We start from the raw sequence: 6001 nt of genomic DNA, 5'->3' as shown, positions 1-6001 counted from the left end.
CTCCGGGAAGGAAACTGCGTCGCGGGCGTCGGGCGGGTGGGCGGGAAGGCTCCCGGCCGCCACCCTGACGAGCTGGCTCGCCGCTCCGGCGAGCTGGCTTGCCGAAGCGATCTTGTCGGCCTCCTTGGCGAGGTCGCAGGGGTTCACGATGGTCGTACCTGCCAGGGCGACCCGTACCTGGGCCGGGAGCTGGCGAAGAAAGAGCTCCTGAAACAGGAAATCCAAGGGGTGCTCGCCGAGCAACGCGAGCATGTAATCCATGTGTTCGGACGGGCGCGTATCGCCGAGCTCAGGCAGGTCGAGCAGGCGTCATGCGCGCTCAGCCGGGGAGAGGGCGAAAGCGCCCAGCAGAAGTGCCTTGATGGCGTCGTACTTGCCGTCAGCGGGCGGGTTCTGGAGGAAGCTCAGGCAGCGGGCGGCGGTCGCGGAGCCAAGCGCGGCGACCAGGTAATGGTATCAAGTGGCGTCCTCCGTTATGCCAGGCAGGGCGAACTGGGAGTCCGCCTGCGCGAACCAGACAGCGGCATGTGCTTCCCAGAAGGTGGGCAGTTTGAGGGACACTGCGGTGTCCATCGCGCGTCGTAAATTCGGGGTCACCAGTGAAGGAGCCCGTGCTCCAGCATGAGACGGACAAAATGATGGGCAAGGCACAAACTCATCCGAGAAGATATTTATTGTAAAAACCAACTTGGGAACTCTGAAAAGCCCGTTTATCGGGCTGCATATATATCCAAACCAGAAAGCATAACCGAAACCGAAAGCCACGCCTCTCAGGCGATGCGTGTTTCGGTGGTCACGTGACCGACAGGTGCAGAGGATTATAACCGCACGTGCGGCACGCTTTGGTGGTCACGTGACCAGCCACCCCAGCACCGAGGTTGTCCGCCGGTGACGTCACCGGCTGGAGCAAGGAGATTCTGCTGCTGGTCTCGCTTGGGGGACCCATGGGTCGCTACAGTAGTATACATCTTATTTTACAAATCAGTTGTATGATTAGACTCAAGTCAGTTGGTTGTCCCCGTCCGCTTCCTCTTTGTGAAGGTCACCTGTTAAGCAGCAAATATTCATTTGTAGCAAGGGAATCAACAAACAGCTTTATGTGTATTTTTCAAAAAGTAAAAAATTGAAATACACTGTGGAGGCTGTTTTTACTCTTTGGCAGGTGGATAGAATATACCAATATATTTGCAAGACAAAAAGTTTTAATTAAAACAAAAGCCGCGTCGATGTTACACAATGCCTAGATGCAGCTGTGCCTATAACGTTGATGTTATAGGCACAGGACATTCCTATTGATTCGATTACTTGATGTTATTTTTGTGCAAAGTGAAAATATATCTCGGCAATTTCCCGTGTGTGGCGACGAATTTTTAATATATCTCGGCATTTTCCCATCTGTTATTTCAGGTGGTGTATGATTGACCATGCCGCGATTAAAAAAATATATATCTCGGCAATTTCCTGTGTGTGGCGACATGTGAACGAAGCTATGCTCCTCTCTCCACATTATTGTGACGACGTATAAATTAAATATTTCATCGTGACGATTGTCATCAAATGGACGAAATTTTAATATATCTCGGCATTTTCCCGTCTGTTATTTCAGGCAGTGTATGACTGACCATGCCGCGATTTAAACAAAATATATATATCTCGGCATTTTCCCGTCTGTTATTTCAGGCGGTGTATGACTGACCATGCCGCGATTAAAAAAAACAAACAATATATCTCGGCATTTTCCCGTCTGTTATTTCGGGCGGTGTATGACTGACCATGCCGCGATTTTAAAAATATATATCTCAATGGACTTGAAGTTACAGGCCTTTGAGAATTCATTTCGTTCTATAAAGGGCAACTTTCATCGGATTTTCTTCACGTTTTTTTTCAACCGAGTCTAAAACTATGTTAGCGACTGTGAAAAATGAAATGATATATCGAATTTGATTTGAAAGAAAACTGTGTGAGAGAGCAAGACACCACGGGCCTACAAAACAGGCCTCAAAGCTATGCGAGTTAATAAAATGGTGGATATTTGTTTATATGAAGCCTCTCCCACAATGGGTGGAGCTATGGTTCCCAGAATGGGTGGAGCTTTGAGGTTTTGTCTTCTCTGCAAGAACAACAAGAACAAGAAGAAGAAGAACAAGAAGAAGAAGAACAAGAACAACAGCAGAGGGCACTCTATGAGCAGCGTCTGCGACGCGGCTAAAAAACATATACATAAAAAAGGAATAAGTGGAGCAAAAATGGAGACAAACTCTCGGCACCCAATACACAATACACGAATACGAGCACATGGGACTGACTACACGACATAAGATGGTTCATGGAACAAACATGACATATAAGTTGCATTTCATCATCAAATAATAAAATACCTACTTTGAAATTGCAGCCTAGGCCACTCACGAACATCATCAGTCCACGATTCCATCTTCTCCAATGAATCTAACAAACAAATATATTTTGTATCGATATTCTTTCGGCAAAGTGAACTGAGACCGGTAACTGCATGTAATCTGAACGCTGGAGAGCAAGCCGAATGAAGCGGCGCCTCCCAACTATGGCAGCGTCTATAGAGGGCGCCCGTCCGTGAACCCTCCGTCGGATCGGTCTATACGTTTGAGGGGACATACATACATACATACATACATACATACGGGCAAATACTGTTCTAGACAGCTTTGCCCTATGGGCTACGCCGTACAAAGGGGTTTTATAGCCGGCGAAGCCGGTGTTGTCAATCAACGAGTACGTATTATGTTGAAAACCTGATTATGCCTTGGCTCGAGAATCCGAAGCGCAGTGGACGCAGCCATCTTGCGGATGCGGAAGTATGCATAACAAATTTAAAACGTTCATTAGGAGTTTCTTTCACCCGTCGTCGTTTGATTCACAATCTTATGCACCTCCGATGTATTAATAAAATAATTTAAGACCAACATCGGCCCGCACGGGCCTGGTTATCTTCAACAAAACGCGTCACCAAACACCGGACCCAATGAGAGTCGAGCATTTGCAAAAATATTTCTAAAATGAAAGCGCTCAATGGTGGGCGCCATCGACCGGATGCGGAAGTTTGCATAAAACAATTGCGAAAAAGTTCAATAGGAGTTTGTTTCATCCGTCGTTCTTTGATTCACAATCTAATGAAACCTCTAATTAGTAATTAAAATACTTTAAGACCAACCTCGTTATCTTCAACGAAAATCGTCATCAAACACCAGAACCAATGAGATTCGAGCATTTGAAAAAATATTATTACGCGTTTCGGAGGGTGAAAACGGCGTCAAATATTCTAACATTGACGAAGAATCATTTTTTAGAAATCTCGCGGCCGTATGGGATAGTTTTTCACGGCCAGAAATATGGTATAAGCGGTTTACATATTTAGTTTAGAAATACGGATAGTTTTTCACGGCCGGAAATATCCGAAGTTGAGACGGAATTCACCGAATTAATCACTGCAAGCTAACGTCTTCTGGTGGAGGAAGCTGCCGTGCCCGGAGGGTCAGAGAACCAGCCCTGGCGCCTGACAGCGACTGAAGTTAGAAGACTACACACTTACTGTGAAAACGTATGTTAAGCCCAGTTAACATTTCTTAAAATAGGCCTTAACCTAGCACATCGTATAGTTACTTCCTTAAGCTTCTTGTGAGATTTATTGTATGCAGGTATTGCCATTGGGGAGGGAGAAGTCTGCTCTTCTCTTTTACCAAGTCTTACCAGGTACGGTACCTACTACACCTACCTACTACCAACTACCTAACCTACTGATGCCATTGTGATGGGTAAAATAGTGGCAAGAGGCTTTGGCTTCGCCGGCTCATTGCGGCTTTGCAGTCGGTACTAGTAGCCGGTGAAGCCGGTGTTGTGAATGAACGCGTACGTATTATGTTCAAAAGCCAGATTTTGCTGGATCCTTTGAGAATTTCGAAGCTTTGACGCACCAAATCGCTCCATGGAGGCCGCCATCTTGCGGATGCGGAAGTATGCATAAAAAATTGCGAAAAAGTTCAATAAGAGTTTGTTTCACCCGTGTTTGTTTGATTCACAATCTCATGCACCTCTAATTTGTAATTAAAATACTTTAAGACCAACCTCGTTCCCCGGGCCCGCGAGGGCCCTGGTTATCTTCAACGAAAATCGTCACCAAACACCGGAACCAATGAGATTGGAGCATTTGAAAAAAGATTTCAAAAAAGCTTATTACGCGTTTCGGAGGCTGAAAACAGCGTCAAATATTCTAAAATTGACGAAGAATTATTTTTTAGAAATCTCGCGGCCGTAGGGGATAGTTTTTCACGGCCGGAAATATCCGAAGTTGAGACGGAATTCACGGAATTAATCAAGAAGGAAATTTTATAAATTTTAATCTCATCCAGAATGCAAATGGTCATTTATGTCTGAATTTGCGAAATTTTGTGAGCTGATCGGCGATCAGCTTAGGTCAGCCAATCAGCGCCATCGACACAGGACATCTTACCAGGGTGTCGCCTGCAACGCCGGGAACGAGGTTGGTGCAAAACAACCGAATCACGTGTAAGCATACGCTGCTCGAAATAGTTCTCATCATATGCTCAAATTTCCTAAGCTAAAGCCATATTTAATCACTCAAATTGCTATCCAGAGGCTAATCAGGTTTTAACAGGGTGACATTATGCAAATATATTCCTTTACTGAGATAAATTTTGAGAAACTAAGTCAACGTATTCTTCTGCTGAATGTTTGTGAACAAACTAATTTACGAATTAGTAATTGTCCCCCGTAGCACTGCGGAGCGAAAGGGGGACTATGTTTTCCCCCTCCGTGCGTGCGTCCGTCCGTACGTGCGGGCGTGCGTACGTGCGTGCGTAAGCGAAGGACCAAATTCTAATTTGGTGTGTGGGTGCAATCCACGACAAAATCCAAGTTGGCCGCCGCCATGTATGTCTGAACCTTGTGAGCGGAATATTTTGAAAAATAAGCGAAGTACCAACTTCTAATCTGGTGTTTGGGTGTATCTCGGCATAAGGAAGAACGCTGTTTAAAATTGGGTCGCCACGTCAAAATCCAAGATGGCCACCGCCATGTATGTCTGAACCTTGTGACTGGAATATCTTGAAAAATAAGCGAAGTACCAACTTCTAATCTGGTGTTTGGGTGTATCTAGGCATAAGGGAGAACGCTATTGGAAATTGGGTCGCCACGTCAAAATCCAAGATGGCCGCCAGCATATATATGTCTGAACCTTGTGAGTGAAATATCTTGAAAAATAAACGAACTACTAACTTCTAATGTGGTGTGTGGGTGTATCTACGCATAAGGGAGAACGCTATTGAAAATTCGGTCGCCACGTCAAAATCCAAGATGGCCGCCTTGCGTCTTCCACTTTGTCAACTCACATCACTTCACCGACGTGGGACCTAGGCGTAACGCTTGTTTATAATAATTTACGATTTACGATCTACGATTTAAGTCTACACTTTAACTGTACACTGCTAAATTTCTTTAAAGTGTATAAAGACGTTTGCGTGCTCGCACCAGCATATATGTGTTGTTGAGGATGTTCAAGAGTACTTACAGGTCACTATCAGCGTCTATCACCTTCTTTTCGCGATAAAAAACAATGTTCTCACGAAACGTAATTGGAAAGTAAACCACTCTGGAGCATTTTCGAAATTTTTCTCTTCTTTAGTGGTAGACCTGAAAAGCCGAATTAGGCTTCAATCCCATGCTCCCATGCTCAGTAGGTTTGTCTGATTTATGATGTTGTCCTGCACCTACCGGTATAAGCGGTTTACATAAAGAAACAAAGCTCGGTTTGATTAACGACAGTCACACATTGCCGTTGAATCGGCGCTATCGTCTGATCTGTCGGCACTGATCTTACTGCAAGCTAACTTCTTCTGGTGGAGGAAGCCGCAGTGCCCGGAGAGAACCAGTCCTGACAGCGACTGAAGTTAGAAGACGACACACATACTGTGAAAACGTATGTTAAGCCCAGTTAAAATTTCTTAAA

This window comes from Myxine glutinosa, chromosome 1 (genome assembly GCF_964187855.1).
Source record: "Myxine glutinosa chromosome 1, kmMyxGlut1.1, whole genome shotgun sequence".
In the NCBI taxonomy this organism is placed as follows: domain Eukaryota; kingdom Metazoa; phylum Chordata; class Myxini; order Myxiniformes; family Myxinidae; genus Myxine; species Myxine glutinosa.
The sequence above is the reverse complement of the archived record's forward strand: the minus strand, read 5'-3'. Positions refer to the sequence as shown.